Source organism: Platichthys flesus, chromosome 9, assembly GCF_949316205.1.
Source record: "Platichthys flesus chromosome 9, fPlaFle2.1, whole genome shotgun sequence".
In the NCBI taxonomy this organism is placed as follows: domain Eukaryota; kingdom Metazoa; phylum Chordata; class Actinopteri; order Pleuronectiformes; family Pleuronectidae; genus Platichthys; species Platichthys flesus.
The window spans coordinates 17,442,651-17,453,168 of record NC_084953.1 but is presented as its reverse complement, the minus strand read 5'-3'; positions in this window follow the sequence as shown (position 1 = coordinate 17,453,168).

Here is a 10,518-nt window from a genome sequence, read left to right as displayed (position 1 = left end):
TCCAGGAGGTGAGAACAAGCCGGTGCTATGCAAGCAGGAATAGTGAATACGCCTTAAAACTGCAGCCCCTAGCTAGTTTGCTTAGCGTAGCAGGCTGACTAGTGTAAACAGGAGGAGACGGTTAAACTTGCTCTGTTCTACAATAAGAGTCCACTTGCCAGCACCATTTAAGATCAATGGATAGATTGTATCTTCTTTGTTTAATCACTGTGGAGCCCGAAGAGTTCTTGGAATCTGTATTGGTTTACTAGAACCCTGGGAATGAAAAGACTGCACCCAGCTAAAAAAGGATGCCACACATAATCACCAGAATACAAATTTTTTTGGGCATAATAACATGTTAATAAAGGAGTTAATAAAGTGCCTTTATGCAGAAAATCAATTACCTCGAACAATGAGGGGAATGTTTTGGTACGAAAATGACCCAAAACGACAGATTTCCCCAAAACGTGGTTTTGGTGCCGATCTGGATCAGGGAGTGGATCGGCATGGACACCGGACACGACTGTAAACTCAGACTCTGTCAAAACAACATCACCTGGTCTTAGCTTATACAGGTGACGCACATGCATGTAGAGCAGGGAAGTGAGATGTGATCACAAGTGGTCACAGGAGACACATTCAGGACGCATTTGAATGCCAGATGTGAACACACGTACTAAGCGCTGGCCACTTGTGATCCGAGATCTCAGGAGGGATGTTAATAGCAGGTGCATACAGGGATTTCAAAGGGAATCCTAAATGTCCACTTGTGATTAAATCACCTGAAATGGAAGTTAGTACCAGATGTGAACCGAGCCTGATGAACTCAATATAACTTATGTACTCAATCAATACAATAAACAATGTGCAATGTGTGGTTACAATTTTTCAGGGGATTATGAATTCTATGAGTTATTCTTACACTTAAGGTTTCAGAATATAATGAATAAACAAGATGTAACTTGTTAATTAATGAGATTCAGAGGTGTTGATTTAGTCTGATTTTATTACCACTATTGTCTGCCTCGAACACATCTTCGTCTTGAAAAAACACATTCTTCCTTCTTTCTTTCTTTCTTTCTTTCTTTCTTTCTTTCTTTCTGTCTTTCTTTCCTCACCTCGCCTCCCCCTCCCCTCTCCTCAAGAAGTCTTTCTACCTTCTTGAACCCTCACACTCTTTTTCCACTGCCCCTCCCTTCCTCCCTCTCACCGTGCCTGTCTCTCTGTGCAGGTGTTCCCATTGCCGGTGGCTGAAAAAGGAAAAGAAAGCAAGTGGAGGCTGCTTCATTCAGCTATTGAGCTAATGGTTCCTCATTCACCACCCACACTGCTTATTAGGCCTGCTCTAAATAACCGAGAGAAGAAACCGAAACGAAGAAGCGGCAGTCGGTTCCCTCCTAAGCGCTATTCACAGTTCCCACACTGTGCATTTCTCCGATGAGTATATGAGCGAGGACATCAGCTCTCGTGTCATTATATGATCATGTGGTTCTCATTCATCCAGTGGTCTGGGTAGTTAGTACTTGAGGGACTGAACACCCCTACGGGCCCCTCTAAAGTGTCTATTGTGTCTGTGTAAAGAAACCCCAATGGGACAGGGGGCCCCCATTGTAGGAGAAATTGTTCATTTATTAATTCATGCTATCAGGTTGCTGGGTTCCATGTTCGACAAAAAGCACCGGCAATGTGCAGATTAGTTATCAACACCAGCTGTCCAGACCAGACTGGCTAGACTCTCTCTATCCCCTCCTACGCTGCCTCTGCACTTCCTGGTTCAGCATCCTATCCGTGCTCTTATCTGTTCTATCTTCCCTCCGCTATTCTTTCCTCGACCCTCCCCACCTCTGCCTCCCGCACGCTCCGCGGCATTAAGGTCTGGATCAGGCAGATGGACAGAGCCATAGATCAATCACAGAGATCAATACTTCCCAGACTGGCTCAGACAATCTGACTGACGGACGTCTGACGGCAGATCTGATTCAGTCCAGTCTGCACGAGATTTTCTCAGGTCTGGGATCGGCTTAGTTGAGCTTGGTTTGGTTTAAATCTTGTCTGTTATTGCTCAACTCGGACGTGTTTGGATTTCAGCGTGAAATGTTTTACAGCTTGTGAGCAAATGCATTTTCCAATTCATCAATCAATTTTCTCAAAAATAACTGACCGTCCTTTAAATATCCACTTTGAGAGCAAATATGTTTCACTACCTGCTTTTGGTTTTTGCAATACATTTTATTTTTGTGCAAACAATTTTTTTTTTGTATTGATTCTTCATGATTTCTCCGTAAATCTCATAAATACTCCAGCAATCATACACATTACCGCTCGCTTCTCTTCATTCACAAGTCATTAAGGCAGAAAGACCCCTCCGCTAAATGTCAGAAAGCTGCAGGGGGGGGGAACCACAGAGAGAGCCCGGTTTCATTGTTGTGCTCTCTGATTATACACAGGTCAAGTGGAAAGTCTATCTTCATCCCATGAAAATAACGTTTTCCATCACAAAATTGGCCTGCACCGTGTTGTGTAATTGCCCCGCACCAAGACAAAGGATCCCAGATGAATGAGGATATAGTTGCCACTTGACATAAACTCTGATATCCTCATTTTCTCTCCCCTTGAACATAAAGTTCAGATGAGGCTGAACAGAATAACAAGCTGACAAAAAGCAGGCTGGCAGAACGTCGGCTTACATCCCTCCCCACCTGCCTGACACCCCTCCTCCGCTCCGCACCACCCCCATCTACGCAGCACCACTCATTTTAGGTCTTTCTTTCTTTTTTGGGGTTGTTGATGTTAGACAGTGACAGAGTCGAGCAGAGCTTCACGGTTCCTGCCTGTCTTCCGGCTGCAGCGTCTGGTCTGTGTTTGATGTAGTCCAGTCTCACAGCCAGGCCCTGTCTCTGACTGTTGGCGCATGACACCAAACCTCAACACAGAGCAGAAAACTGAAGGGGAGGAAGGAAGGAAGCGCACTTCCAAGACAGCCAACTCAAAGAAAAACAACAGCCACTCATCACTCAGTCCGGGCCAACACATTGTGACATAGTTCAAGGGGTTTTGCTGAGTTGTTTTCATTACATACTATAGATGGAAGGCGGAACTAAGATGAAATATAAATAAATTTGATGCTTGATTTCCAAAATAGAAATGATTCCTCCTCTTGAAAGAAAACACTTTTATAAACCCTTTCCTTTAAGTCCTGCCCACAGCATGGAGTATCTTTATAACCACGAGTTTTGGTAAAGACATTCATGGTCCCCAGAAAATGAAAACATGTTTGTGTTCCTGCCGGCTCCCAAATGAAATATATGGAGTGAACCCTTATGACGATACTGCAAAAATATGTCAGGTGAATTACTATAAAAAATAAAGCACTTGGGCATGTTGATTACATAACATAACATGCAAGATAAGAAAATATATATAAGGAAAAATAACACAAGTACACGTAGAAGATGTTGACGACAATGATAACTTGAAAAGACAATTAGTGATTTTGTTGACGTTTTCTGCAGCAGAATTGCCTCCTGTTCACGCTCTACCAAGGAGCCACCTTGTGTGTCCCGAACATTTTCCTGTTGTTTTAAGAGATCATGTCTTAAAACGGCTGTGATGACTTTGGTGATCCTTTTCTCTAGCACCAGTGTTAACATTTGTTTCTTTCAGTGAACTGTCTCAAACACTATGAAGAATTACAATGAAATATGGTTTATGAATTCCTACTCCCTAGGAGTAATATTATTGGGAATCGAATATAAGAAATTAGAAATAAATTATACTTGAATGCTTGCCAGGGGCTTAGGAAACTACAAATGCTGATGTTGGACAGTCAGTTTTTCATTAGTTTCTTTATGAGCTGCATACGTCCTTGTTGCCTGCGGCAGTAACCTTTGTAAGTAAGTCAGTGCTCCTGCTATCACTCTGTTCAGCGTGGTACAAGTGAACTTTCCTCACAATTAAATTGCTTCTGGAAATGTTTTGCTTGCTAATAAAAAGATTAATTTCAGGGTTTCCACATTTTCCAAAGTGGAGGGGATGAAGTTTGAGGTGGATCCAAATATGGCTGCAGTAAAGTTTATCATCCGTTGTATTCTAACAAATACATTTCTGAAGTGGGGAGGAGGTCTGACATATATTGGGCAATGCAGCTGGTGGCACCAGTTGAGGGAGAGGAACTTGAGGGAACTCAAGACCAATAACAAAGGCTTGTATGAACACAGGGCTCTATAATAACCCCACATCATACGGGCTACTGAGAATTTTCCAAGTAAGACTACAGTCAAATCAAACATCTTGACAAATAATCAATGTGAAAGGAATCATGAAGACACATGGTGCATTATTGCAAATTAGCTGTGAATAGGTCATTTGTTAATATGCTCATAGATTAATTGAATCTTAAGTAACAAGCTGAGATGTGTCTTGCATATTACTCATTAAAATCAGAAGAGGATAGAAAACTAACTAACGGCCATAATAGAGAAGTTGGCAGGGTTTCACCAAGACACAGAAAACCAAAGCTTTATTGGAGAGTTGCAGAAACACCAGCTCTGTGCTAAATGCTGCACTTTCAGGAGAGCGTTGTGTCATAGTGGAAACTTTTTCCAACCATTGCGATTCAACCCCTGAAAGTTTTCGTTTCTGAAATGAGCAAGTGACTATGTGAGATCGGTGCCGGTAATATTTCTGCAGCAGCAGCTGGATTTACCCCACAGCAATGTGCTTTTGGCAAAAGACAGAAAGACGCATGCAAATCCACTGTCGGCACGCACGTTTGCTTTCTTCAAGCATTTAAATTTCCCCCTGGGCTCTTCTCAAACTGTCATGTGATGAGGGTTTGGCTGAAGGTCATGATGAGTCACAAAGCAGAGCGGACTCGTGTTTCCTGCCAGGGGAGTCGGAGTGTGTTTCAAGCTTCCTTGCGGGGACAGGAAGTGGAGGGGTAAACAGAGGGAATCCCACATGCTGATGAGGAAACTCTGCAGTGCCGTCCTACACTCACCCCGAAGGGACTACTGTGGCTGCCTCTGTCTTTCTCTTCCTCTCTCTCCCTCTCCAGCCCGATATACAAACACATACAGGACACACATGGAGGCATTGCTGCCCACTTAAGCACACGTGTGCGTGCACAGGGTCCCTCATGTCCTCCGTTTTAAACAAAGGATGTCTGCGCAGTGTCTGGCAGAGATAAGAATTTGAATTGCATTTGTTCTCCAAAGATTTTTTGCTTTCTTCCATTCAGTAACTTCGGAAGATATATCACTTTGTTTTAAAATGCACAGCATGAAGCGTAGTAATTAAGGTATGTGCTTGTTGAGACGGATTATGTCTCTTTGACAAAGAACATTTCTGGGCACGGAAAAGAAAACCACAGAGCTGCACAGGAAAAAAGGGTGACTCGGATACGCTTTGAACATGATCACAATCGTGACGCAATAATGTGCAACGTGCCCTTTCCAAATTTTCTGGGGAATTAGCCTAGTTTGTGAAATGTCACAGCCATTGCTCACCTTGGCGTAGCGCTTTCTCCCCTGTTAGCATGTGACCTTATTTCTCTTATCAGTGGCAGCCATGCAGGACCTGAGCTCTTTCGTTTGAGTGTCAGTCATTTGTGGTACAACATCGTCCATTTGGTAAAATCTGGGTCTGAGTCTCTTACTACGCTGACCTGTGTGTGGGTTTAGGCACATGACTTTAATGTTCGGTTCCCATTTTGTTGTGACAACATTGAATACGCCGATCTGCAAATAGGAAGGTGATCTGGTGCCTCTTGAATATTTCCTGTTAATGTAATCTGGACGTCATAAAAGCTTTTCAGATCTAGATTTATCCAGTCGAAGCGGTTATTGATTTAACCTGCGTTGATTTAACCATTGATTTCTGTTTCCCCCCCGGTTCACCACAGTGACTTTTATGCCCGTAAATCGCAAGTTCAAATCACAATGAGGATTTTTTTTCTCCATCATTTATATTCTAAAGGGCTTAACTATCTCATTTGAATTATTTACTAGTGAGTTTGATGGGGGGACTAGGGAACAGCTATTGATCTGAAAGATTTAGAGCCTGTTGGCTAAGCTAAACGGCAGCATGGTTTTTCGTGGAAGCACTGGGCGGATCTGCTTTACTGTATAAGAACATGTAAACTAAAAAGAGGTCAAATTAATATGTTTCCCATTTATGTCATTCATGAAATATGATTTTACCACAGAAAATTGCTTCAATTCAGCCAAACATTTCACGCCGACACATTTTCATAACAGAGGGCTCTCGAGCATTGACAAAGCTGTCACAACAGATTGTGGGATGTATGGCTTTCAACGCAAGCAGCACCTTCAGCAGAGGCTGGTGCCTATTTTACAGTATTAGGCATTGCAGAAGATCTCGGGCAGCAGATGTAATGGAGGGTCACCCTGTATAGACCTAAGGCCAGCGACCCTAATACGAGCTCAGACTGCCACACTTGTGTGATGATGATGATCCAAGGAATCGTGCATTTGGGTCAATAAGCACCTGCCAGGGCTTTGCAGAGGGTGTGGGTGGGGGGCAGGACAGAGAGCGTGGATCAATACATAATATCTTACAAATTGAATTCGACCTGGATCGATCCAAAGGGCGTGTGTGACCTGCTGAGAACTGTGGACGAGTGCACAGTAAATCCTACTGATCAGTACGGAGAGGTGGGGAGTAAGGGGTTGGATGGAGGGTGGGGCGACCTCTCACAGGGGTGTCTGCTCGAAGGAAGGAGGCGTGCGGAGTTGGGTTTAGTTGGGTTGTGGAAAGAGGAGTGAATACGGAGCAGAATGGGTTGGCGGAGTAAGGGGAAGAGACAGAGCTAGTATCGTTTATCACCCTCTGTCAGGGGGTCGCTCACTTCTCCCTGTCATTATCTTCAAGAGGCTTCTACCCCAATCTGTCTCTATAATGGTGGGCTTGTTTGGACACAGTCAATTTTATGGTCTCATCCAGGTTCTTTAAAAGTCTATTTGTGTCAATATGTGTCTGTGTGTCTTCATGCAAGTGTGTTGAAATTGAGCAGCATGATAATCATGTATTTCACACAATCTTCAAAACCTTGAAACATTCACTTTTTTGTCGATACGTGTCATATCTGTTTGATGAATATGTATCCATTAGCTAGTTAGCTTAGCTTAGCAGATAGACTGCAATCACCTGGCTGGCTCTGTCTAAAGATAATGAAATCCACCTATCAGCAGATGTAGCTATATAGCTTAGCTTTGCACAAAGAGCTCAGTGAAACAGCCTGCCTGGCTCAGTCGAATGGTAGGCTCACGAAATCCATTGACTTGTGGCAGGGTCTAATTAGCTTAGCTTAGCATAAAGAGTGGACACTGACTGGAAAAAGCCTGTCTGGCTTCAATGAACACAAAATCCACCTAGTTGCTAGTTCCTAGTTGGTGTTTGGACATGTGGAACAACCAAGATAAAATGTGTAGAGGCCAACTCGGGAGTTTCATAAGTGCTGGTTCGGTGGATTTTGTTGCTGTTTCGTAGTGTTTCCAGTCTTTTTGCCAAACAAAGCTTTGGTGCTAACCATATACAGATATGACATATCTAGATATGAATGTAAACGTGTCTGATAAATTTGGCTCTATAATGATATTAAATGTTGTTTATTGGTTTTATTACTTCCATCAGCTTTGTTTCCAAAGCTTTAGTGTTGTCTCTAGTCACTTTTGATAAAAGCATCCGTCAATGGAACACGTTAATCTAATCAAGTGTGAAAATCAACTAAAAGAAAAGCACTTTACCCTTTACAGCAAAACACCTCTGTGCACTATTCACATGAAACCCTATCGAAAGAACAAACAAGCCTGACTTTCACACTATTATTCATCAAATTAAAAACAAGCTTGAGGCAAACGTTTCCTCTGTTTTCATTTTTGTCGGCCGCACTTGGTTTTCTGAAGAAACCAAAGTGAAAGTCTGAACCATAAAAGGTAATTCACCTGCAGGTGCAGTTATACACACATTGTCTCGACTACTCCACGAGCAAAGGCCAGGGTCAAAATGAAAAACAATCTGTGCAGCGGAAAAAAGCTCTCGGTCAATTCTAACCCAGAAGGCCCTTTGGTATCGCGCCGGCTCCGGTGACACGGGGCCTGATGTGTGGGTGTCGTTTACATGGGAGGCTCTGCATACGTCCGGCCTGCTGAGGTTGAGGACACATTTATTTGAGTCTGTCTAATTGACATGTGGGGATCGATGGGGGAACAGAAAGCCTCTCTTCAGAATCCGCCAATACAGAGTCAGTCCCTGGGGCCCTCACACACTGGGGCCCGCTACCCTATCAGTCACAACCATAGCACTGAACTTAAAGACACGTCTCCCCCTCCCGACCCTCCCCACGTCTCTTAAACACATACACAGATGGAAACACACACACACACACACACACACACACACACACACACAGACTGGAAACAGACACCAAGCAAACACTGCAGACCCAAACACACACACACACACAGACAATCAAACACACAAAATCCCTATTGATCATTGCCCCCCTGTTGTACCAGAGGCCCCACACTGTTTTGGGGGAAGGGGGAGGGAGGGCCGCATAGCAGGAGGGTCCTGGATGATCCACGGATCCCACCATGGACAATTGGATCACGCTCAGTGGTATCTATTACAGGGCGGACGATGTGTCACTCACCTCTCTATTGTCACTAGACAGACAAACTGCTTCATTAATAGAGAAACAAAAATGACAGGACGGTATTTTAACTGAACCTCACAAAATAGCCCTGTCCACCCTATAATCTATAAAAATACAGACCTATAAAACCAAGATAATATTTAGTTTTCTATTTACATGTGCATTTATCACAACAGCATCAAGGATATTTCCCCTCCACACATCCTGTACACAGATACACAGAAACCTGAGTTTTGGAAAATCTGCACTTTATTTGAAAAAAACACTGTTTTAGTGGTGTAAAGACAGAGGAAAAGATTTTTATTTTACAAATATATACAAATTAGTGTGGACATCTGCAAACTATCAGACTATGTTTTACTTATCTGCTCCTGTTTTCTAAGGAGCAGATAAGTTTAAAAAATTGATATTCCACTTACAAAGCACTGGATTTTAATTCAGTGACATAGGTCACTTCAAGGTATTTTGACGTTTTTTTTAAATCTATCCATGCCAATCTCTCCATCTCTATGCAGTCTGAGATATCTTAAAGCACTTCCTGGGGTGGGTTACCATTGAACATAATCAAGATAACAATTACATTTCCTCAAAAGCGTACTGGTAAAGGAAATGAGCAACACGTAATCATATTTTGTAGAGACATGATTGCTGACACACTGCATCATATATCTGAATATGGATGCTTTCCTTGAAACTCTTATCGAGCTGTTCTCTGCGCCTCTCAACAACACTCTTGCAAGAAAAGTCAGCAAATGTTATGTTTATGACTCTACCCCTTCAGTTGGCTCCATATATGCCACTCTTATCGGTGATAATAATTACTTTTATTTAGTCTGTCGTAACAATCTGGTTTGAGGATATTATACTGTTCTTTGGAGGTAGTTAAAATCCCCCAGATCCCTCAGAGGATGTGACATCAGTTTTGTCAGTGATAGCTACAGGCCTGGTTTTCTCTTGAGTGTGCTTCACTGACCCTGACATTTAAACAAATGTTCCAAACTTACAAAGTACTGCCTTTTGACGTCACTGGCAAACCAACATATTGGATGAAACGGTTCCCACAAAAGCACGATTTGGCAACACCACCGCTGACACCTCCGAATCCTGCACACTGCCATACGCACAGATGTTTCAAGCGTATGGCTCTTTTGAGAGACTTACCACCATAAATCATAACCACTGACAGACACAGAATAACAATCCTGCATTTCCATCACTCTGTGTGTGTACGTGGGGTGTGCAAGGGGGCTAATGAGTGGAAGACAATTTCGGAGCAGCTTAAAACCCATGAGGCACCAGCAGCACCTGTCCCTCGCCTTTCAGAGCACTGCAACAGAAATAGGGCCAATGGGTGTGAAGGAGGTGGGGGACGAGTCTGTCTGGATAATTACAGGGCCAAAAAAGGCAGATGTTTGTGTATAGGTAAGCGTGTTCCTAAAGCTGAAACCTCATGGCACAGGATCAGTGTGGCGCCTTCTCTCAGCCCTCCTCTCCCTGCGCATGTCTCTTGTTTGCTGTAAGCCCCCCACACCAACACACACAAGCCCCTTTTTATATAGAGATCCCACTGTATCGCCGTTAAGACCTCTCTTTATGTTGCCTCGCTTGTTTACACTAAACCAAACAAGCCGTCATATTGCCGCCCCCGTATGTGATTATATTTGCAGAATCAGAGGCATGACATGTAACACAGCAGCAGCGGCGTCCAGTCCCGCCGCTCCAACTCTCACACAGACAGCATTTTGCCTCGGCTGCCGGCATAAGGGGGAGAACAACAATGCACCCCCACCCCCAATCTGGTGTTTGTACCTTTTACACAGAATGGAGAGGCAGAATAAAGAGGTAATATTCCTGCCTTT